Source organism: Musca autumnalis, unplaced genomic scaffold, assembly GCF_047663935.1.
Source record: "Musca autumnalis isolate F117 unplaced genomic scaffold, ASM4766393v1 scaffold_2, whole genome shotgun sequence".
NCBI classification, from domain to species: Eukaryota; Metazoa; Arthropoda; class Insecta; order Diptera; family Muscidae; genus Musca; species Musca autumnalis.
This window is the reverse complement of record NW_027411755.1, coordinates 3695735-3722741: the sequence shown is the minus strand read 5'-3', so window position 1 is coordinate 3722741 and position 27007 is coordinate 3695735. Positions and strand designations below refer to the sequence as shown.

The following is a 27007-nucleotide window of genomic DNA, read 5'->3' as shown; positions in this document are numbered from 1 at the left end:
TTTCACAGATATTCAATGGAATTGATAATTTTAAATGTTGATGCAATTGCTCCATCTTGATGTATAAGTTCTTATATTTATTTTATATGGAATATATTATGAGTCCATCCTGATAAAAAGTACTTTGGTTATGAACTTTTCACAAAGCCAAATTTTATTATTTATAAATGCTTTAAAAAATTCATTTTATTTCTAATATATATTTCCTGACCTCAAAACTTTATATTTAATATTTCCTAATATTTTGTGGCAATTTTTCTAAAAATACAAATCTTAATACTGTTATCAATCAAAAGACGTATACAAAAGACTTCCGAAATGTACAAAGACTTCAAAGTGGAATTCCAAACAAAATACGTTCCCAAAAAAAATCGACACGTGTTTGAAAGTTTTTGTTTACATTACTTGCAAATTTTTGCAAAGAAAAACAAAAAGAAAAAACTATTGTATTCTATAAGTTTTTGAACAAACAAAAAAGAACCCCCTCGAGGCTACTCTAAAAAAAGTAGTAGACAGACAAAATCATTTATTAAAATGAAATAATTATGCCCATCTTCTTCTTGTTCTTCTTAATTAAAAAACGTGCTGTTCTATGTTCCCCTCTCCCCTGCTCTTTTCCAAGTCTAGGCAATAACACTCCTCAAACCAGTTTCCTTCATTTGTGGCTATTTATTATTCTCTTACTAACGAAGAGAAAGGATTTTTGTGATTTTTTAAGTCAAGGTCTGGTAAAACCACACTATCCACTTACACTTGCATACCAATATTCTTGGCTTGGCAACATGTAGACGCTAGACACTTAATTAAATGTTTAAATAAATAAAAAAACAACGAGTTATCAGTTTTGCTCTGGAATAAATGAAAGTGCTTTTGATATGCATCTTTTTAATATATTTTGAGGAGAAAATAAGTTCCCATAAGTTCATTTTATTACATGGTCCAAACGCTGGGACGGACGGAAATTCAGGAATAAATATGAGCTATATAGAAGTACTTTATGGCGTACCACGCTATTTTTTTAACTTTTGTCCAAATTTTTCCAAATGACCAACAAGCTAATAAGCGTGGAATTTTAAATAATATTTTCTCAATGACCAAATGCCAAAAAATTTGGAATTTTATATATTTTCTCAGGCCAATAAGCCAGGATTTTTAAATAATGTTTTCTGAAGGATCAACAGGATTTTTAGTTAATATTTTCTAAAGGATCAGCAGGCCAATATACATGGATTTTAAATAATATTGTCTCAAGGACCACCGGGCCAATAAACGTGGATTTTAAAATAATATTTTCTAAAGTACCAATAGGCCAATAAACGTGGATTTTTAAATAATATTTTCTCAAGGACCAAATGGCCAACAAACGTGGATTTTCAAATAATATTTTCTCAAGGACCAATTGGTCAATAAACGTGGATTTTTAAGTAATATTTTCTAAAGTACCAATAGGCCAATAAACGTGGGTTTTTAAATAAAATTTTCTAAAGTACCAATAGGCCAATAAACGTGGATTTTTTAAATAAATTTTCTTCAGGACCAACAGGCCAATAAACGTGGATTTTTTAAATAAATTTTCTTCAGGACCAACAGGCCAATAAACGTGGATTTTTTAAATAAATTTTCTTCAGGACCAACAGGCCAATAAACGGGGATTTTTAAATAATATTTTCTCAAGGACCAAATGGCCAATAAACGTGGATTTTTAAATAATATTTTCTCAAAGACCGAATGGCCAATAAACGTGGATTTTTAAATAATATTTTCTTCAGGACCAACAGGCCAATAAACGTGGATTTTTTAAATAAATTTTCTTCAGGACCAACAGGCCAATAAACGTGGATTTTTTAAATAAATTTTCTTCAGGACCAACAGGCCAATAAACGTGGATTTTTTAAATAAAATTTCTTCAGGACCAACAGGCCAATAAACGTGGATTTTTTAAATAAATTTTCTTCAGGACCAACAGGCCAATAAACGTGGATTTTTTAAATAAATTTTCTTCAGGACCAACAGGCCAATAAACGTGGATTTTTTAAATAAATTTTCTTCAGGACCAACAGGCCAATAAACGTGGATTTTTAAATAAATTTTCTTCAGGACCGACAGGCCAATAAACGTGGATTTTTAAATAAATTTTCTTCAGGACCGACAGGCCAATAAACGTGGATTTTTAAATAAATTTTCTTCAGGACCAACAGGCCAATAAACGTGGATTTTTTAAATAAATTTTCTTCAGGACCAACAGGCCAATAAACGTGGATTTTTTAAATAAATTTTCTTCAGGACCAACAGGCCAATAAACGTGGATTTTTTAAATAAATTTTCTTCAGGACCAACAGGCCAATAAACGTGGATTTTTCAAATAAATTTTCTTCAGGACCAACAGGCCAATAAACGTGGATTTTTTAAATAAATTTTCTTCAGGACCAACAGGCCAATAAACGTGGATTTTTTAAATAAATTTTCTTCAGGACCAACAGGCCAATAAACGTGGATTTTTTAAATAAATTTTCTTCAGGACCAACAGGCCAATAAACGTGGATTTTTTAAATAAATTTTCTTCAGGACCAACAGGCCAATAAACGTGGATTTTTTAAATAAATTTTCTTCAGGACCAACAGGCCAATAAACGTGGATTTTTTAAATAAATTTTCTTCAGGACCAACAGGCCAATAAACGTGGATTTTTTAAATAAATTTTCTTCAGGACCAACAGGCCAATAAACGTGGATTTTTTAAATAAATTTTCTTCAGGACCAACAGGCCAATAAACGTGGATTTTTTAAATAAATTTTCTTCAGGACCAACAGGCCAATAAACAAATTTTCTTCAGGACCAACAGGCCAATAAACGTGGATTTTTTAAATAAATTTTCTTCAGGACCAACAGGCCAATAAACGTGGATTTTTTAAATAAATTTTCTTCAGGACCAACAGGCCAATAAACGTGGATTTTTTAAATAAATTTTCTTCAGGACCAACAGGCCAATAAACGTGGATTTTTTAAATAAATTTTCTTCAGGACCAACAGGCCAATAAACGTGGATTTTTTAAATAAATTTTCTTCAGGACCAACAGGCCAATAAACGTGGATTTTTTAAATAAATTTTCTTCAGGACCAACAGGCCAATAAACGTGGATTTTTTAAATAAATTTTCTTCAGGACCAACAGGCCAATAAACGTGGATTTTTTAAATAAATTTTCTTCAGGACCAACAGGCCAATAAACGTGGATTTTTTAAATAAATTTTCTTCAGGACCAACAGGCCAATAAACGTGGATTTTTTAAATAAATTTTCTTCAGGACCAACAGGCCAATAAACGTGGATTTTTTAAATAAATTTTCTTCAGGACCAACAGGCCAATAAACGTGGATTTTTTAAATAAATTTTCTTCAGGACCAACAGGCCAATAAACGCGGATTTTTTAAATAAATTTTCTTCAGGACCAACAGGCCAATAAACGTGGATTTTTTAAATAAATTTTCTTCAGGACCAACAGGCCAATAAACGTGGATTTTTTAAATAAATTTTCTTCAGGACCAACAGGCCAATAAACGTGGATTTTTTAAATAAATTTTCTTCAGGACCAACAGGCCAATAAACGTGGATTTTTTAAATAAATTTTCTTCAGGACCAACAGGCCAATAAACAAATTTTCTTCAGGACCAACAGGCCAATAAACGTGGATTTTTTAAATAAATTTTCTTCAGGACCAACAGGCCAATAAACGTGGATTTTTTAAATAAATTTTCTTCAGGACCAACAGGCCAATAAACGTGGATTTTTTAAATAAATTTTCTTCAGGACCAACAGGCCAATAAACGCGGATTTTTTAAATAAATTTTCTTCAGGACCAACAGGCCAATAAACGTGGATTTTTTAAATAAATTTTCTTCAGGACCAACAGGCCAATAAACGTGGATTTTTTAAATAAATTTTCTTCAGGACCAACAGGCCAATAAACGTGGATTTTTTAAATAAATTTTCTTCAGGACCAACAGGCCAATAAACAAATTTTCTTCAGGACCAACAGGCCAATAAACGTGGATTTTTTAAATAAATTTTCTTCAGGACCAACAGGCCAATAAACGTGGATTTTTTAAATAAATTTTCTTCAGGACCAACAGGCCAATAAACGTGGATTTTTTAAATAAATTTTCTTCAGGACCAACAGGCCAATAAACAAATTTTCTTCAGGACCAACAGGCCAATAAACGTGGATTTTTTAAATAAATTTTCTTCAGGACCAACAGGCCAATAAACGTGGATTTTTTAAATAAATTTTCTTCAGGACCAACAGGCCAATAAACGTGGATTTTTTAAATAAATTTTCTTCAGGACCAACAGGCCAATAAACGCGGATTTTTTAAATAAATTTTCTTCAGGACCAACAGGCCAATAAACGTGGATTTTTTAAATAAATTTTCTTCAGGACCAACAGGCCAATAAACGTGGATTTTTTAAATAAATTTTCTTCAGGACCAACAGGCCAATAAACGTGGATTTTTTAAATAAATTTTCTTCAGGACCAACAGGCCAATAAACAAATTTTCTTCAGGACCAACAGGCCAATAAACGTGGATTTTTTAAATAAATTTTCTTCAGGACCAACAGGCCAATAAACGTGGATTTTTTAAATAAATTTTCTTCAGGACCAACAGGCCAATAAACGTGGATTTTTTAAATAAATTTTCTTCAGGACCAACAGGCCAATAAACGTGGATTTTTTAAATAAATTTTCTTCAGGACCAACAGGCCAATAAACAAATTTTCTTCAGGACCAACAGGCCAATAAACGTGGATTTTTTAAATAAATTTTCTTCAGGACCAACAGGCCAATAAACGTGGATTTTTTAAATAAATTTTCTTCAGGACCAACAGGCCAATAAACGTGGATTTTTTAAATAAATTTTCTTCAGGACCAACAGGCCAATAAACAAATTTTCTTCAGGACCAACAGGCCAATAAACGTGGATTTTTTAAATTAATTTTCTTCAGGACCAACAGGCCAATAAACGTGGATTTTTTAAATAAATTTTCTTCAGGACCAACAGGCCAATAAACGTGGATTTTTTAAATAAATTTTCTTCAGGACCAACAGGCCAATAAACGTGGATTTTTTAAATAAATTTTCTTCAGGACCAACAGGCCAATAAACGTGGATTTTTTAAATAAATTTTCTTCAGGACCAACAGGCCAATAAACAAATTTTCTTCAGGACCAACAGGCCAATAAACGTGGATTTTTTAAATAAATTTTCTTCAGGACCAACAGGCCAATAAACGTGGATTTTTTAAATAAATTTTCTTCAGGACCAACAGGCCAATAAACGTGGATTTTTTAAATAAATTTTCTTCAGGACCAACAGGCCAATAAACAAATTTTCTTCAGGACCAACAGGCCAATAAACGTGGATTTTTTAAATAAATTTTCTTCAGGACCAACAGGCCAATAAACGTGGATTTTTTAAATAAATTTTCTTCAGGACCAACAGGCCAATAAACGTGGATTTTTTAAATAAATTTTCTTCAGGACCAACAGGCCAATAAACGTGGATTTTTTAAATAAATTTTCTTCAGGACCAACAGGCCAATAAACAAATTTTCTTCAGGACCAACAGGCCAATAAACGTGGATTTTTTAAATTAATTTTCTTCAGGACCAACAGGCCAATAAACGTGGATTTTTTAAATAAATTTTCTTCAGGACCAACAGGCCAATAAACGTGGATTTTTTAAATAAATTTTCTTCAGGACCAACAGGCCAATAAACGTGGATTTTTTAAATAAATTTTCTTCAGGACCAACAGGCCAATAAACGTGGATTTTTTAAATAAATTTTCTTCAGGACCAACAGGCCAATAAACGTGGATTTTTTAAATAAATTTTCTTCAGGACCAACAGGCCAATAAACAAATTTTCTTCAGGACCAACAGGCCAATAAACGTGGATTTTTTAAATAAATTTTCTTCAGGACCAACAGGCCAATAAACGTGGATTTTTTAAATAAATTTTCTTCAGGACCAACAGGCCAATAAACGTGGATTTTTTAAATAAATTTTCTTCAGGACCAACAGGCCAATAAACAAATTTTCTTCAGGACCAACAGGCCAATAAACGTGGATTTTTTAAATAAATTTTCTTCAGGACCAACAGGCCAATAAACGTGGATTTTTTAAATAAATTTTCTTCAGGACCAACAGGCCAATAAACGTGGATTTTTTAAATAAATTTTCTTCAGGACCAACAGGCCAATAAACGTGGATTTTTTAAATAAATTTTCTTCAGGACCAACAGGCCAATAAACAAATTTTCTTCAGGACCAACAGGCCAATAAACGTGGATTTTTTAAATAAATTTTCTTCAGGACCAACAGGCCAATAAACGTGGATTTTTTAAATAAATTTTCTTCAGGACCAACAGGCCAATAAACGTGGATTTTTTAAATAAATTTTCTTCAGGACCAACAGGCCAATAAACGTGGATTTTTTAAATAAATTTTCTTCAGGACCAACAGGCCAATAAACGTGGATTTTTTAAATAAATTTTCTTCAGGACCAACAGGCCAATAAACGTGGATTTTTTAAATAAATTTTCTTCAGGACCAACAGGCCAATAAACGTGGATTTTTTAAATAAATTTTCTTCAGGACCAACAGGCCAATAAACGTGGATTTTTTAAATAAATTTTCTTCAGGACCAACAGGCCAATAAACGTGGATTTTTTAAATAAATTTTCTTCAGGACCAACAGGCCAATAAACGTGGATTTTTTAAATAAATTTTCTTCAGGACCAACAGGCCAATAAACGTGGATTTTTTAAATAAATTTTCTTCAGGACCAACAGGCCAATAAACGTGGATTTTTTAAATAAATTTTCTTCAGGACCAACAGGCCAATAAACGTGGATTTTTTAAATAAATTTTCTTCAGGACCAACAGGCCAATAAACGTGGATTTTTTAAATAAATTTTCTTCAGGACCAACAGGCCAATAAACGTGGATTTTTTAAATAAATTTTCTTCAGGACCAACAGGCCAATAAACGTGGATTTTTTAAATAAATTTTCTTCAGGACCAACAGGCCAATAAACGTGGATTTTTTAAATAAATTTTCTTCAGGACCAACAGGCCAATAAACGTGGATTTTTTAAATAAATTTTCTTCAGGACCAACAGGCCAATAAACGTGGATTTTTTAAATAAATTTTCTTCAGGACCAACAGGCCAATAAACGTGGATTTTTTAAATAAATTTTCTTCAGGACCAACAGGCCAATAAACGTGGATTTTTTAAATAAATTTTCTTCAGGACCAACAGGCCAATAAACGTGGATTTTTTAAATAAATTTTCTTCAGGACCAACAGGCCAATAAACGTGGATTTTTTAAATAAATTTTCTTCAGGACCAACAGGCCAATAAACGTGGATTTTTTAAATAAATTTTCTTCAGGACCAACAGGCCAATAAACGTGGATTTTTTAAATAAATTTTCTTCAGGACCAACAGGCCAATAAACGTGGATTTTTTAAATAAATTTTCTTCAGGACCAACAGGCCAATAAACGTGGATTTTTTAAATAAATTTTCTTCAGGACCAACAGGCCAATAAACGTGGATTTTTTAAATAAATTTTCTTCAGGACCAACAGGCCAATAAACGTGGATTTTTTAAATAAATTTTCTTCAGGACCAACAGGCCAATAAACGTGGATTTTTTAAATAAATTTTCTTCAGGACCAACAGGCCAATAAACGTGGATTTTTTAAATAAATTTTCTTCAGGACCAACAGGCCAATAAACGTGGATTTTTTAAATAAATTTTCTTCAGGACCAACAGGCCAATAAACGTGGATTTTTTAAATAAATTTTCTTCAGGACCAACAGGCCAATAAACGTGGATTTTTTAAATAAATTTTCTTCAGGACCAACAGGCCAATAAACGTGGATTTTTTAAATAAATTTTCTTCAGGACCAACAGGCCAATAAACGTGGATTTTTTAAATAAATTTTCTTCAGGACCAACAGGCCAATAAACGTGGATTTTTTAAATAAATTTTCTTCAGGACCAACAGGCCAATAAACGTGGATTTTTTAAATAAATTTTCTTCAGGACCAACAGGCCAATAAACGTGGATTTTTTAAATAAATTTTCTTCAGGACCAACAGGCCAATAAACGTGGATTTTTTAAATAAATTTTCTTCAGGACCAACAGGCCAATAAACGTGGATTTTTTAAATAAATTTTCTTCAGGACCAACAGGCCAATAAACGTGGATTTTTTAAATAAATTTTCTTCAGGACCAACAGGCCAATAAACGTGGATTTTTTAAATAAATTTTCTTCAGGACCAACAGGCCAATAAACGTGGATTTTTTAAATAAATTTTCTTCAGGACCAACAGGCCAATAAACGTGGATTTTTTAAATAAATTTTCTTCAGGACCAACAGGCCAATAAACGTGGATTTTTTAAATAAATTTTCTTCAGGACCAACAGGCCAATAAACGTGGATTTTTTAAATAAATTTTCTTCAGGACCAACAGGCCAATAAACGTGGATTTTTTAAATAAATTTTCTTCAGGACCAACAGGCCAATAAACGTGGATTTTTTAAATAAATTTTCTTCAGGACCAACAGGCCAATAAACGTGGATTTTTTAAATAAATTTTCTTCAGGACCAACAGGCCAATAAACGTGGATTTTTTAAATAAATTTTCTTCAGGACCAACAGGCCAATAAACGTGGATTTTTTAAATAAATTTTCTTCAGGACCAACAGGCCAATAAACGTGGATTTTTTAAATAAATTTTCTTCAGGACCAACAGGCCAATAAACGTGGATTTTTTAAATAAATTTTCTTCAGGACCAACAGGCCAATAAACGTGGATTTTTTAAATAAATTTTCTTCAGGACCAACAGGCCAATAAACGTGGATTTTTTAAATAAATTTTCTTCAGGACCAACAGGCCAATAAACGTGGATTTTTTAAATAAATTTTCTTCAGGACCAACAGGCCAATAAACGTGGATTTTTTAAATAAATTTTCTTCAGGACCAACAGGCCAATAAACGTGGATTTTTTAAATAAATTTTCTTCAGGACCAACAGGCCAATAAACGTGGATTTTTTAAATAAATTTTCTTCAGGACCAACAGGCCAATAAACGTGGATTTTTTAAATAAATTTTCTTCAGGACCAACAGGCCAATAAACGTGGATTTTTTAAATAAATTTTCTTCAGGACCAACAGGCCAATAAACGTGGATTTTTTAAATAAATTTTCTTCAGGACCAACAGGCCAATAAACGTGGATTTTTTAAATAAATTTTCTTCAGGACCAACAGGCCAATAAACGTGGATTTTTTAAATAAATTTTCTTCAGGACCAACAGGCCAATAAACGTGGATTTTTTAAATAAATTTTCTTCAGGACCAACAGGCCAATAAACGTGGATTTTTTAAATAAATTTTCTTCAGGACCAACAGGCCAATAAACGTGGATTTTTTAAATAAATTTTCTTCAGGACCAACAGGCCAATAAACGTGGATTTTTTAAATAAATTTTCTTCAGGACCAACAGGCCAATAAACGTGGATTTTTTAAATAAATTTTCTTCAGGACCAACAGGCCAATAAACGTGGATTTTTTAAATAAATTTTCTTCAGGACCAACAGGCCAATAAACGTGGATTTTTTAAATAAATTTTCTTCAGGACCAACAGGCCAATAAACGTGGATTTTTTAAATAAATTTTCTTCAGGACCAACAGGCCAATAAACGTGGATTTTTTAAATAAATTTTCTTCAGGACCAACAGGCCAATAAACGTGGATTTTTTAAATAAATTTTCTTCAGGACCAACAGGCCAATAAACGTGGATTTTTAAGCAATATTTTCTCAAGGACCAAATGGCCAATAAACGTGGATTTTTAAATAATATTTTTTCAAGGACCAACAGGCCAATAAACGTGGATTTTTAAATAATATTTTTTCAAGGACCAACAGGCCAATAAACGTGGATTTTTAAATAATATTTTTTCAAGGACCAACAGGCCAATAAACGTGGATTTTTTAAATAAATTTTCTTCAGGACCAACAGGCCAATAAACGTGGATTTTTTAAATAAATTTTCTTCAGGGCCATAAGGCCAATAAATGTGGATTTTTTAAATAAATTTTCTTCAGGACGAACAGGCCAATAAACGTACATTTTTAAATAATAACTACCAACACGCTATTTATTTTTAAAATTAGGAACCTGTTCAAAATATTTTCTTTTCAGAGTCTGAGGGTATATCCCAGTCCTGTATAATTTATTTGTATATGCTTGCAAAAAATATAAATGTGTATATGAAATAAAAGACTTTTGTTACCCAGTGTAACTATTCCTCTTGCTGTTGCAAAAAAAGCAGATGATTTTACAACAATTTAGATTATAAAAGTTACCCAGAGACAAAAAACTAGTTTAATTCTAGGCACGTATTGTCGTCAATACCATGGCAACAACATCTAGAACAACAGAAAAAAGGAATTGAACATGGCCCTAGATCGTGTTGTTAAACAAATATTGACTGGTGGAAAAATACCGAACATTTTAATGATCATAGTTAAGCATAGAACCGGTTTTTTTTTTATAAAGGCAGTAAAAAGAACAGTGATGTTCCGATATCCGATAAAGGAGTTACATGCCTTTGGAAAATTCCCTGAGCAAGAACAACCAAACAATGGAATTTGTTAATGCAAAATTCTTTTGTATTCACAGCATCTGAAACGCTGTGTTATGTGACATGTAGCTGAGAACCATAACAGAATAACAACAAAGACAATAGTAGGCGCAGTATTTAATTATATACACCATAGAAAGTGAGAATGCATTGCAAATCCCCATCTCCATCCTCTCTCAAACTGTCATCAATTGCTTTGTTTAATATTTAAAACATATCCTCATTAATGAAAGCTGTGTTGTCGACAATGATTAGCTGACAAGTACGCTTGGCATTCTTTTGACAGACATAATTATGAAATAGAACTCTTCAAGATTAATTATTTTACGATTTATTAAGGAATTCATAAAAAAATACGTGTGTACATATTTTTTTGTTAATATCCAAGTGTCAATAATTAGTCATTTAAAATTCAAATTGTATAGCTGGTGATTTGTTAGCTAGCACAAAGCGTAAAATTGCTAAGCAGACGTAAAAGAAACTGCACTATATGAATGAATCAGCTAAACTCAATTATCATCACTTTGTTTTTGTTTTCTGTTCTTTGCCTTATTGTGTCTGCTAGAAAAATTCTAGAAACAAAACAGGATATTGAAAGATTCGTATTGAAAGTTACAATTTGGTGTATTTTTTTTTAATGTGAGCTTTAATTGAGATTGCATTAAATTACATTATTTCTTCAGTGTAAATTATAAATATTCATTTGCCATTATTATATAATATTTAAGTGCTGGTGATTCGTTAATATTCTTTGTGTGTGTGTGACAACTATTTGTTATTTGTTGCTATTATAGATTGTGCTAGAATTTACTTTTTCTATTTTTTGTAATTAATAGATTGAGATAGCAATTAAAATTAACACTTTATAGATCAAAAGTGATAAAACAATTTTCTTGCCGCTTTTTGATGAAACACCAACCAAGTGTTTATTAAATTAGAGATAGGTTATAATCGGTGGAATGACCTTTTAATAGCCTCTACAATCAACTACAGGTGTAATGGAGATAATAATACATTTGTTGTACTCCAATGAATAAGAAGGGGGGATTTGTGTTAATTGAGCCTTTTATCCTTAGAAGATAGGGTACACATGCGACCCAAGCATCAAGTAAACAAGTATCAGGCAGGCGTCAGACCATTAAACACGGATTTTTTAAAAAATATTTTTTTAACGAATATAGGACCACTAAATGTGAATTTTTCAAAGAAATTTTTTTTCATATAACATCGGACTAATAAACGTGGATTTTTTAAAGAAGATTTTTTCATCCAACATCAGAAAAATAAACGTGGATTTTTTATAGAAGATTTTTTCATCCAACATCAGACCAATAAACGTGGATTTTTTATAGAAGAGTTTTTCATCCAAAATCAGACCAATAAACGTGGATTTTTTATAGAAGATTTTTTCATCCAACATCAGACCAATAAACGTGGATTTTTTATAGAAGATTTTTTCATCCAAAATCAGACCAATAAACGTGGATTTTTTATAGAAGATTTTTTCATCCAACATCAGACCAATAAACGTGGATTTTTTATAGAAGATTTTTTCATCCAACATCAGACCAATAAACGTGGATTTTTTAAAGAAGATTTTTTCATCCAACATCAGACCAATAAACGTGGATTTTTTAAAGATAAATTTTCATACAACATCAGACCAATAAACGTGGATTTTTTAAAGAAGATTTTTTCATCCAACATCAGACCAATAAACGTGGGTTTTTTAAAGAAGATTTTTTCATCCAACATCAGACCAATAAACGTGGATTTTTTAAAGAAGATTTTTTCATCCAACATCCAATTCCAATAAACGTGGATTTTTGGATTTTAAAGAATATTTTTTTTTAAAGAATGTTTTTTTCATCCAACATCAGACCAATAAACGTGGATTTTTTAAAGAATATTTTTCAATATTTAAAGTATATAAAATATATCCCTTCATATTACAACTGACATATGTATTTACACATTTTACTGTCAAACTAATTTGCTAGTTGTAAAATGTTTTGTAGGGTATTAGAAAACAAATTGATGTGTTGACGTTTCTTGATATCTAGACAAAGCATTTGCTGTTATCTGTTTGAAGTCCCACAACGTTTAACGTTGTTAAACATTTTTTCTATTTTATACAACAACAAAAAAAATTACTTGATTTTACTAAATTTAGTTGGTTGCATTTAATAAATATTTGCATTTACACATTATTTTTTTAATACAAATAAAAATAATGTTAACAACAACAACAACGAAAGTTTGAAACTAGTTACAGCTACTATACATTAAAATATTTGTATTAAGCTGTGGCGTAGATGTTCTGACGGATATAAGTCTAATGGTACATTTACATTTAGGAAATCGAGTGGATTTCAACTGTCAATTCCTTTGCGTATACGTCAAATGAAAACTCATTTGAAATCCATTGGATTTCGTTTGACGTTTAAGCAAGGGAATTGACAGTTGAAATCGAGTGGATTTCGTAAATGTAAACCCATACCATTACTACGCCCATATTTTGTCTCACCTGTCTACATTCCCGGCCAGCTGAGTAATAGGGTAATGAAGGTGGTGGTGTCTTACCACAATTCTGAGACACTGAGACACTATGATATTTAAGTTGACATTGAAATTTAATAGCAATTCCGCAAATCATTCATATTACTAGTAGCAATGTAGCCGTATTACATTAGCATTTAAATAAATGCACTAAACAAAACTAAAAAGATTGATATCAACAATTAATGTAATTAACATACACACGTGCAGCGATATACGCCACCACATTACAGCTCATAAAATGGAAAATTTATTTAGATTCTTAACTGCAAATATTCTTACTTTCTTCCGCATTATCCAATGTTTTGAATTGTTCAAGTATTTTCAGATCTTTGGAAAAACGGCGGGTACCCTGATAAACACTTCCGATAAAATCTTTTAAAGAATTGCGTCTAAAACGGCGGCGTATGGTCATGTTGTTATATTTATTTGAAGTTGTTTTCTTTGACCAGCAATTTCAACACAAACACTTCTTTATTTTTTTATTTTTCTTATAACAAAACAAAAACTATTTGCTTGAAATTGTTCATCACTCTCGACCCAGGTTCCACAGAAAACTAAATTCTAAAAAGTCCTAATACTCACAATAAAACGCCCGTGCAACTGATTCATTTTCTGTTTCATGTTAATGGATTAACAGCGATTTATATGCAACGTTTGTAGAAGAAATAAAACAGTTGCTCATGGCAAATAATAAAAAAAAACAAGTAGCAGGAAGCAAAGGCAAATTGCAATGTAATGCAAAAGAAAATAACAACAAAAACAAACAAAAAATAGAATGTAAAAATCTTAATGTTACTTTAACAAATCCTAAAGAGTACACCTCCTTAAAAGCCTAAATATCTGGCAACAGGATTTATTAGCATTAAAATAGAATTATGGCTGGTTGAAAATGATTTACATGCTGATAAATGCCAAACAAATCGGCTCTCATCAGTTAAGTCATAGCTCAACAGTCATTTGGTTAGTGCTTAAATCAATTTTGTTTTTCTTTTTTTATATTTCATTCATTGATAAATCTTCATAGAAATTTGCAAAGCAAAAAAAAAAATAAACAAGTAAAAAAGCGTTAAGTTCGGCCGGGTCGAACTTTTCATACCCTCCACCATAAAATATTCTGAACTAAAATGGAATAATTAGTTTTCATTCCTGTCCCCAACTTTAAGTGGGTACGTTAAAATGTCAGATAATGCACATAAAATGCTTGATTTGGGAGGCCCTTTTTTATGGTGCCTATATCTAACTATGTATGTTGACAATTTTTGGTGGGCTAGAAATTGGGAGGTACCATTATATAGGGGTTATAATAAAACATGGACCTATGTTGACAGTTTTTGATGGGAGCCTTTAATGTCAAATAACTCCTAATTCGGTTAAAAATTGTAGCTAGAATCCTCAATATACCGAAAATCGGTACATAACGTGGGAACTTTAAATGTCATTAACAGCTAGTTCGGAGGTATGTGGGCTGTACGAAAATATGAACTTAAATGAATAATTTTTGTTGCAGAATTTCTGTAGGCTTTTAAATTTCAAATTACAGAAAGTTCGTCCAAAAAAGAAAGCTAAGATACGGAAAATCTGGTGTTTTTTTTTTTGGCTATACCAAAACACGGTCCTACGTTCGGTTAAACATTTTAAGTAAAATCCTCAAAGTACCGAAAATCGGGAAGTATCGTCATATTGGGGCTATATTGAAAATTTTTGATCCAGATGTGTGGTGACCACTACAACCTTCAACTGTCAAATTACAGTTAGTTCGGTTAAAAATTTTAGCTAAAATTGCCAAATTACTAAAAAATGGGAGGTATCGTTATATGGGGGCTTTATCAATACATCGACCTTTCTTGACAATTTTTGGTGGAGAGGTGTGGTGACCACTAAGAATTTCAAATGTCAAATGTTCAAATTACAGATAATTCGGTTAAAACTTGTAGGTAAAATTCGGGAGGTACCGTTATATGGGGCTATACCAAATCATGGACCTGTGTTCATAATTTTTTCGAATATAAGTTTTTTGGTCACTAAGAACCCTAAATATCAAATTATAGCTAATTCAGTCTAGAAATGTGACTTAAAACGTCAAAATACCTGAAATCGGGCGGTACCGTTATATGGGGCTATACCAAAACGTGGACCTATGTCCACAACTTTTGTTATATAAGTTTATTTACACACAGGAACCCTAAATGTCAATTTGTAGCTAAATCGGTCTGAAAATGTAGCTAAAAACGTCAAAATACCGTAAATCGGGGGTACCGTCATATGGCGGCTATACCAAAACGTGGACCTACGTCCACAACTTTTGTTATATAAGTTTATTGACACTTAAGAACCCTAAATGTCAAATTATAACTAAATCGGTCTGAAAATGTAGCTAAAAACAGCAAAATACCGTAAATCGGGGGGTACCGTTATATGGGGTCTATACCAAAACTTGGACCTATGTCCACAACTTTTGTTATATAAGTTTATTGTCATTTAAGAACCCTAAATGTCAAATTATAGCTACATCGGTCTGAAAATGTAGCTAAAAACGTCAAAATACCGCAAATTGGGGGGTACCGTTATATGGGGGCTATACCAAAACGTGGACCTATGTCCACAACTTTTGTTATATAAGTTTATTAACACTTAAGAACCCTAAATGTCAAATTATAGCTACATCGGTCTGATAATATAGCTAAAAACGTCAAAATACCGTATATCTGGGGGTACCGTTATATGGGGGCTATACCAAAACGTGGACCTATGTCCACAACTTTTGTTGTATAAGTTTATTGATACTTAAGAACCCTAAATGTTAAATTATAGCTAAATCGGTCTAAAAATGTAGCTAAAAACGTCAAAATACCGCAAATCGGGGGGTACCGTTATATGGGGGCTATACCAAAACGTGGACCTATGTCCACAAGTTTTGTTATATATGTTTATTTATACTTAAGAACCCTAAATGTCAAATTATAGCCAAATCGGTCTGAAAATGTAGCTAAAAACGTCAAAATACCGTAAATCGGGGGGTACCGTTATATGGGGGCTATACCAAAACGTGGACCGATATAGCCCATCATCGAACTTGACCTGCCTGCAAACAAAAGACGCATTTTCCCAAAATTTCAGCGTCCTATCTCCATTTTTGTGGATGCTAGAGTGATTACCACAGACGGACGGACGGACGGACGGACGGACGGACGGACGGACGGACGGACGGACGGACGGACGGACGTGCTCAGATCGACTTAGAATTTTACCCTGATCAAGAATATATATACTTTATAGGGTCGCAAATGAGTATTTCAATGCGTTACAAACGGAAAAACAAACTTAATATACCCTCCATACTATGGTGGAGGGTATAAAAACGATGGATGAAAAATTCCATGTTGATTTGTTGTCATGGGGGTTTGTGTCTTAAGTCTTTTGTTTAGTTTGCATCTTACTCTCACAGAGTACATTTCTCAGAGTGTTTACTCATGCCTATGGCTATGTGTTCGCACAGCACACAATCAACCATACAGTGTCTTTATTAATTCATTTGTAACGCCATTAAATATTCATTAGATAAAAGAAAAATCTTAATATGTATATTGGGGTGTAATGGAAATTTTGATGTCTTTAATAATTCGAAATAAGAGCGTCAAACTAAGTAACGGTAAGGCAATCGGTTAATGTTTGTTAAAACGGACTATTTTAGTGTCCGAATTGTCGCATTGTCCGGAATAACGAGTAACCGGATTATCGAGACTATAATAGTTTACTTTAAAGTAAAATTACGTCATGAGAAGAGACATGGATTTCCGATATGGTATGACAAAAGTGCAACAAGTAGATGTCATATAAGATTAAACATCTATAATATTGTAGTGGTCCAACAAATATATTGCTGGCATCAACTCTTGCTTTGAATAAATTTGCGGAATAAACCTTAGAAACGGACATAAAGGTTTGTATCCTGAAATATCATTGCAAATCCAGTTAGGATATGGATAGCTTCTTCGATTCAAGGAATAATTCTGTAAATTTCTACGTTTTTCAGAATATTCGTTAAAGAGAGAGACTGTTATTTTAAAATTTCTATTCGAGCATTAAAAAAAAAATAATTAAAAAATAAGTGGAACGAACTGGTTAAAAGGGACGATTCCGTGAAATGAACGAACGGAACCATATTCAGCTTATTCGTTTACATTGTTCATTCAGATAATCTCATTCATTTACAGTACGTTTAATAAATCCACTTGATTTTTAGTGTCAATTTCATTAGGTTCAAAGGAACGATTCAGTGAAATGAACGAGGGGAACCATCTGCAGTTTATTCGTTTATATCGTTCATTTAGATAATTTCGTTCATTTACAGTACGCTGGATTCTTTTAATGTCACTTCATACAACTCATTTTACCCTTGCCTCTAAAACAGGTGTTTTGGGGATTTACGTCATTTATTTGACAGAATTGACAACTTAAGTCATGCAAGTTTTATAAACATGTTAGATGTAAAAGTCGTTTAAATTTTTATAAAAAAGTTTAACCCAAGTTTAACCCTTTCGTTCTTGTTTTCATTTTCAAATAAAAATATATAAATAAATATGAGCCCTATTCACAAGAAAATGATGGACTGAAATGTTATATTGTACGAAAATGAGCCAATGAACGACCGAGTTCTTTTGGTGATTGATCGATTGGCTCAATGAACGTGATTTCCTCTATTGTAATTGGCAAGTGAATATACGAATTAGAGTTGGGCAATCTAGTTCCCGGAGCGGATCGATCTTTCTAGTTCCTGTTCCCAAAAGGAACTAGTTTTTTAATATAGTTCCGTAGTTCCAAATATTTCCGAGACCGATATAGTTCAACGAATTTTTATCTTTCATCGTTCTTTTCGCTCCAAATAGTTCCGAGACCGAAATGGTTCAACGAATTTTTATCTTTCATCCTTCTTTTCGTTCCAAATCGTTCTCTTTCGTCGCTCCTTTTTGTTTGCTGCGTTCCAAATAGTTCCGAGACCAAAATGTTTTCATGGTTTGGTGAATGAATTGACATAAAAATAAATAAATTGCAGTGAACAAACAGCAACAACGTAAGATCGACGTAGGCGTTAAATTGAAGGAACCAGAAAAACGAAAGGAACTATATGAACTAAAGGAACTATATAAACACAAGAGCTGGATATAGTTCCAATAGTTTCTTGTCCGGAATAGTTCTTTGGAACTAGTTCGTTCCGGAACTACACAACTCTAATACGAATGTCGATACGAGAATGTATGTGAGTGAAACACACCCACATTTTAGTTTTCTAAATATTATTTCCTTTGCTTTTGCTTTAAAACAAAAAAAAAACAAATTTGAAAAACACACAGGAGTTTCGTATTATTTCTTACGCATTAATTTTCTTATCGACATACATAAACAGGCTGTTATTTTCAATTACATAATTGTAATTATCTTAAGACAACTATTGAGACTGCTGACTACCAATGATGAGAAGAGGAAGCATGAACCATATTCCCAAGAAAATGATGGACCGAAATGTAATATTGAACGAAAATGAGCCAACAAACCAAAAGGACGACCTGGTTCCTTTTTGTGAACAGATTGAAAATGATTGATTCGCTAAATAAACGAAATTTTTTATAGTGATTGAAGTGAATATACGAAACATTTATTTTCTTATTTATAAGACTGATAAAGCGGCTTTTTATGATGAGAAAGGGAAGCATAAACGATATTCACAAGACTGAAATTCAGATTTTTCAACAATATACAAAACACAAATTTGTCTAAAATCGGCCATTGGTGGTTTAAAAAACTGAGAGAAATTTGAATCAAATTTATTTGGAGTTTCTGGATTTTCGTGTCTGATATACATATTAATGGACTACCATTAATGCAAATGTCCCTCAACATTCATTCTAACTATTTAAAGTTTATTATACTTCATTAAAAGGCGATTTTAAAATAAAAGATTTATGTTTCTCACCTAAGATGTCTAAATGATTACGAAAAAAAACGTGTGAATTCATAAATTAATAGTGGCCGCTATATTCGAAAACAGATAATACCTCATTTAGAAATTGTCGTTTAATTTAAAAAAACAGATTTTAATTTTACACAAATAAAGCAAGTTATTGTTTTGAAAATTTAATAAAAATAGAAATATCGTCATATCTATTTTTATCCTAATTCTGAAAAATATCTTTACGGAAGAAGGCAGCGAATTTGTTTTTATGATCCGACTTTTGTATTATTTTGTTTTGATCGTAAATTGTGGTTTTATTTAAATTAAGAAGATCAACAAGTAATTGACTATTAAGTGTTTCCATAGAAACTGGAGATTCCAATTCGAAAGTAATAGTCGACTTTTAGTCATGTTTTTTGAGTTACCGACAAAAATCGGTAAAATTAAAACGCAAAATTATGAATGAAAAATTCAAATTAAAGTTGACAATACTCTTGCTATCGGTAGAACCTTACGACTGCTTTTTATTCGTCGCTAACTTACCGAAAAACATCGGTAATTACCGAAATTATAAGCATTTTAATTTTACCGACAATTGTCGGTAACTCAAAAATTTAGTTAGAGAATCGCACTACTGAAACGATAAATAACGAACTTTTTGTGTGTAAGACAGACAGGGCAAAGCTTGAACCATGATAGGTATTTCTAGGTGAAATTATTAGACTATGCTAAGAATAACTTCAGCATGAAACAAAATTAATTATAAAATTAGGTCAACATAAACGAAGAAGGCCTGTAGGATGTATAATAGAGTTGTGTCGTTCATGAAAAGTTCAAAGTAACGATTCTCGAAATGAATTAACGGTTCCATATTAGAGTTGCGCAATCTAGTTCCGGGAGCGGATCGATCTTTCTAGTTCCTTTTCCCAAAAGGAACTAGTTCCTTAAAGTAGTTCCATAGTTCCAAATAGTTCCGATATCGATATAGTTCAACGAATCTTTCTCTTTCATCGTTCTTTTCATTCCAATTAGCTCCGAGACCGAAATAGTTCAACGAATCTTTCTCTCTCATCGTTTTTTTCGTTCCAAATAGTTCCGAGACAGAATCTTTCTCTTTCGTCGCTCTTTTTGTTTTTTTTTTCGTTCCGAGACCGAAATGTTTGCATTGTTTGGTGGATGAATTGACATAAAAATAAATAAATTGCAGCGAACAAACAGCAACAACGAAAGATCGACGTAGGCGTTAAATTGAAGGAACGAGAACAACGAAAGGAACTATATGAACTATATAAACGCAAGAGCTAGATATAGTTCCAATAGTTCCTTGTCCGGAATAGGTTCTTGCTTGTTTAGATTATCCCGTTCATTTAACTCCTATCGTTCATATAGCTCTTCCAGTTTATTGGGTTTCCTTTGGTGGTTCCTTTGATAAAGGAAATGCAAAGAATCAATCCGCCCAATGAGCAGAATTACCCAACACTACTCAATTTCAGGATTACAGTCGTATCATTGGGGAAATATTGATTATATTAAAAAAAAAACTGAAGACCGCGGTACATAAGGGACTGGCATTCTTGCTTAAGACATTTCTGGTAAAATAGTAAAAGGCAAAGGGCAAGCTAGATCGTATTTCTACTTCTAATGTATATACTTTATGTTGTCATATTTCCAAACTAATTCCAAGTGTAGAGTATCTAAAATGCCTACGCTTTATTGAAAGAGTTAAACAACAACTTATTGAATAGCAGGTTTATTTAGCATTTAGAGTAATTAATAATTTATTAGCAATTAAAAGTTTATTTGTTGAAATTAAAGAAATATTTCAAGTTCTAGACACAAAAATTTGACTTTCGTTTTAATTAATTTGTGGTGGCTGAAATAAAATTTATAATAGAAAAAATCAGGATTCTAATTATTTTTCATTTGATCCCATACAATCTCATTAATAAATTCTAAATGGATAGAAGAGAAAGTTTAGTATTGATAATTTAGTAGCAATTATTTCATGTTTTAGGCAACCATTTTGTTTTTAATTTTAATAAATCGTGTTGTCAGAAACGCAATTTATCACATAAAAAAATCTAGATTCTAATTATTTCCCATTTAAACTCATTAATAAATAATTGGTGAAGAAGATTTTGCTGCAAATTTATTTCTGTCCATTTGAAACATTTACTTTATTTATCTTCGTCTCGGTAATTTGTATTTTCAACTTAACATTATATTTGCATTTTATAAATATTTATTAACTAATTATTATTAGTGTAACTGGTATTATTATAACTAACTAAATGAATACGCACATTTTATGGTACATATGTATGAACATGCAAATCTTTACTTTTTTCATTTCTCTTCACTTTACCTTTTTGCATCACTAGTGGTGGTGTCATATTTTCTTCATATTTTATTACAATTTTAATCGCATTTACTGTCAAACCGCCTACTGTGTGCCAAGACTTACGTTGCAAAAACGTGACTTAATCGTGTTTTTTCGCACAAGTCATTAAGAATTGTTGTAATCACTTTTTCTGTCTGCTGCATACGCTTTAATCATGACAGTTTAGTCTTTGAAAATACCAACATTTCTATATTTTTTATAATCCATCCAATGAACATTAGGTTGTACAGTTTATTTTTAGAAAATCCATTACAATGTAAATGTATTATTAATCATTATTGTAATTAAAATTTACTGCCAACAGGTACAAGTGCAAACATTTCCCATGCCTAATTCATATAAAGATTAAAAGATCAGAGATCTATAAATATTGATATGAGTTCTTCTAATTTGCATGTAAATATGCGGAAAAGCCAATAGACAGGTTTATGTACTGGACAATAAACTTTTCCAAAACAAACAAAACAATAAACACTTCTATTAAGCATCAACTGAAATCGTGAAACTATGCGTCATCAAGGATTTAAACAGGTTACTAGTAGACCAGGTGATTGATTTCATTCTATCAAATTTGTTGTTATTGTGAATTTATTGTATGAAAACGTAAACAAACATTTCGACAGCTTAAAGAATATTTTTGATGTTGTTGTACTGTTAAATAGACCTTGGTTGTTGAGTCCATGGTGGAATAATAAGGTGTAACGCCAGAAACAGCTGATCGGTATGAAGTTGTCAAAACGCGTTATTGTGAATAAAATCACATACAAAATTGGTCTGTTCCTTTACTTTTGAAAGTGGTAAAACCGGCAAAAGTTGTAAACTGCTCCCATATGAATTGTATGGTGTATGAAGTAAAGGAACGCTTTTCGAGTAAAAAGTGGTAAAACTTGAAGATTCTTGCACGTAAAGGAACAGAGCTAATATAAACAAGCAATTCACAGTAATGCATTATTGTGAGCAAATTTGACGTTTGACATGATTTGATGTAACACCTTCTTATTCCACCATGGTTGTGTCGTTGTGTCGGTTATGAACTAACTAGTTCAAAGAAACGATTCTGCTAAGTGAATAGACGGAACCATATCCATCTCATTCGTTCATTACGTTCGTTTAGAGTATCTCGTTCATTTAGCTCCGCTCGTTTATAAAACACATCCAGGTTATAAGGTTGACCGAGGGATTATAGTTCCTATAGATCATTTTACTTTAGTTTTCAGTCTATCTCCCTCCTACATTAAAAAAACGATATTCATATCAAATTGATAGACTGAAATATAATATAGAACGAAAGTGAATATACGAAACATTTATTTTCTTATTAATACTAATAAAAGTTTATCTTTGTTCCTTTCGTTTTTAAAGTGGAAAAGAGAAAAGTGTCAAAATTTCTCAAAATTGCTCTCTCATGAACATTTTTACCAGAAAAGTAAAGGAGCGGAAAAATGGTAGATCTGGTAGCAATGCCAAAAAGAAACATAAAAAATCAATTTTCGCCTTTTATTTCACAGTTTTTAATTTAGTTTTGTCAGCTTTCGGCGTTTTCTTCTGTTTTCCGTCCATTTTTTTTCTTCATTGTGAAATAATCGTCAAACAAAAGTCGAAAAATCATTTCTTCCATTTTTTACCTGCAGAACTTTTGCTGGTAGTCTGTGGTAGAAGAGAAATGCACATGTGATCTCTCTCCTCTCTCACTCTCTTAAAAATTGCGGCCAGTTTTGCCAATTTTTGGGGTTAAGGAACGCTTTGCAGGTTAAAAATGGTAACCTCAGGTATGTAAAGGAACACAGCTTTTATTGACTACTGATGATGAGAAGAGGATGCATGAACAATATTCACAAGAAAATAAGAGACTGAGATGTAATATTGAACGAAAATGAGCGAACGAACGAAATGAACAACGTGGTTCCTTTTGGTGAACGGAATGAAAATGATTGATTCCCTCAGTGTAAGAAATTTACCAACTCTCAACCCGATTGAACTTAAAGGACCTGGTGAATTATACTAAATGGAACGCAGGAACGAGATTAATGAACTAATTCTTTTGACCAACTCTTAGGCCAGCCGTTGAAATATTTCATGAGCAATTTTTGACTTTTTGCGAGAGAGAGAGAGGAGATGAAGGAACACCTTTATTCCCATTCTCATCCAACAACTGGCGTAAGAGAAATGAGGGTACGAGGAAGATCGATCCTCTCAGTGAAAAATTACAACTAAAATCCACTGGATTTGCTAAATCAAGAATATCCTAATAATAAATCATTGAATTAGTTATGCATAAGTCCCGGTCCACACTAGCGTGAATTTCATTACAAAATTTCATGAAATTAGGTGTTCATAAATCGAATTCCCCACTACAGCAATTTTATGATTTTACTCTACTATGGGAGTCGATCTAGAGACGCATTATTTCATGCAATTTGTTCAATGAAATCACTCTAGTGTGGACCGGGACTTACCAATTATAGGCAAAAACAAGAACATCTTCCTCTTCACTACAACCTAATATACATAATTATTTGTTAATATCAACAAGCTTATTATCAGCTGGAGGCGTCACTTCGGCATAATGTCAAATCGAATGGCACCACACATTATTATTGATATAAAATATTTTAAATATTTGTATTATAAGTTGGTCTTAGCACAGGAATACCCGATTACTTTACAAACAACAGATCCAATGTCATACAGTACTCGTATGTTTGATGTATATATTCGTAGATATACAGTTTTTCTCAAGCATCGGATCTGTAATAGGTGACAATGAAAAATGTAAAACGATATAAGCTTTTTATGAGAAAATATTAAACATTAATCAAGTCGATTAAGTTTTGGTAGTCTATTCACTAAATGCTAAACATTGAAATTGTACCGAAGTTATCGAAGTGTAACTCTACGAGTATACGTGGTAAGTTTCCCAATGACACAACAGTTACTGCATTCAGTAGAGTTGTGTAGTTCCGGAACGAACTATTCCGGACAAGGAACTATTGCGTTCCTTTAGTTCATATAGTTCCTTTCGTTTTTCTCGTTCCTTCGATTTAACGTCTACGTCGATCTTTCGTTGTTGCTGTTTGCTCGCTGCAATTTAATTATTTTTATGTCAATTCATCCACCAAACAATGAAAACATTTCGGTCTCGGAACTCGGAACAAAAAAAGAACAAAAAGAACGACGAAAGAGAAAGATTCGTTGAACTATTTCGGTCTCAGCACTATTTGGAACGAAAAGAACGATAAGAGAGAAAGATTCGTTGAACTATTTTGGTCTCGGAACTATTTGCAATGAAAAGAACGATGAAAGAGAAATACTCGTTGAACTATATCGATCTCGCAATTATTTGGAACTATGGAACTACTTTAAGGAACTCGTTCCTTTTGGGAAAATAACTAGAATGATCGATCCGCTCCAGGAACTAGATTCCCCAACTCTAGCATTCAGGCTGGAGCATTGGGGTTACTTTTACTTTCCCGCCACTACAATTTTCACAAATATTGCACTATTTCTATGTTTAGCCAAAAACGTAACAAACAAAACATTTGAAATTCATCGTTAAATTCACCATTCACGAGTGGCTAATGAGACGTTCTTATTTAAACGATTTATTCACTCTGCCCTCTGAACTAGGTTGCTAATTGTTCGTTTATTTTTTTAGATAAATGAGTAAAAATTTGATGGACATCTGTAGTTCTTACGCTCTTTTCATCTGAACCAGTTGCCTAACTGTTACATTCTAACAGTGCATTTAGACTATGCTTGATTTAGCAAATCCAGTGGATTTATATTGTGTTAATCATGGTATACGTGTGTAGTAGAGTTGGGCAATCTTGTCCATAGTTCACGTTAGCGTTTAGCGCTTATCATTCTAAATTGATGAATTTAATTTTTAAAAACTTTTTATAATCATCACAAAAATCAAAAAACTCTTTAGTTCGATTTTTATTTCGAAGGGGTCCATTAAAACTCGCTGGCTTTCGAAATTCCATTAAACCAACGATGCTGCTGATGATGATAACATCACAATTGAGCTTTATATTTTTATTCCCAGCAAATGTGCAATTAATGTTTGCAACAACATTTTTACAGCTTCTTACTGCTGCGGCAATTGCTGCCCATAATAAACCTATTACAAAATCTACAAACAAGCTACATTCGAACATGTGTGTTTTCTAAAATTATGACTTTTCAGTTTATTTTTATAATATCTAATAGTCAGTCAGTAGTCACCGCCACCACGAAGGTGTTGAGTGAGTGGTGACAAGGAGTAAATTTCTGAAAAACCCTTTTAAGGTTTTTTTTAATAACAAATTAAGTTATACATACATAGATTCGTGTGTACCCAACACCAGCAGCAATTGCTGCTGCTGCTGACACATAGGCCCCAAAATTACTGTCAGTACACATTAGCCAATGTGTCTTTGGACCTCTTTTGTTGTGGTCAACAAAATTTGCAATCTAGACGTTTCGTTTCTTGCGGGTTTCTTTTACTGTTTCTTGTCTTACAAAAAATTAACAACCGAATGACCATTCTGACGTTTGTGGTTCCAAACAAAATCGATTTGTTTCTCGAAAAAACTGATGTAGAAACACTTACTTAACTATTTTGTCAGTCTGTCTGTATGTTTTTTTTTTCAGATGCAAAAAGAATGTTGAAAGATTAAATAAATGAAAATGAATCGAGAATGTTGCCAATAACACAAAATTAAAGATTATTAAGAGAAATCGTTGCGCAGATAGCTATGAAACTTGAACCTATCAAATTCTAGAAAAATCGCTAGTTCGTTTTATATTTGTCTCTTTTCCAATTTTGTTTTGGAACTGCGTCTTGGAGGGAGGGTCAAAACGTGTTTAGAGTGTTACTGACCAAACAAACGAACCATGGACAACGCATTTGTAGCAGCAGCTACACTTGTCTATAACTCTGCGCTGTTCAGCTAATGAAGAAAACAAGTTTCAACAAAGACCACGCAAAAAATAAAATAAATTTATCGATTAGTGGCACTTGATTGTAATTCAATCATGTCTTGTGCATTCTTTGTTTTCGGAGTAGAAGCTCTAAGATTTTTGGTTCTGTTGTAGGTTATAGCGAAACATTCACAGCTTCGGGGTGTTGCAGAGATGGAAAATGTTGTAATAGGTTGGTAGTGGTGGAAATATGAATAATTTTTGTAATTACAATTTTCTTTGTAAAAGGGGGGGTATTTACTCTATTAGTTTCGAGATAAAAGTTTTGTCGTAAGATACCATTCATTTATAGTCTAATGCTAGGTTTACATTTACGAAATCCACTTGATTTCAACTGGCAATTCCTTTGCGTATACGTCAAATGATGATTCATCTGAAATCCACTGGATTTCATTTGACGTTTATGCAATGAATTTGA

The 27007-nt window shown here is 32.3% G+C and overlaps 1 protein-coding gene across 2 annotated transcripts in view; it reads right to left on the bottom strand.

Moving 5' to 3' along the window:
* The window catches only part of LOC141393549 (scavenger receptor class B member 1), a 116385-nt gene that overhangs the window by 32833 nt on the left and 56545 nt on the right, over positions 1–27007 (bottom strand). The gene's annotated exons all lie outside the window — the stretch shown is intronic.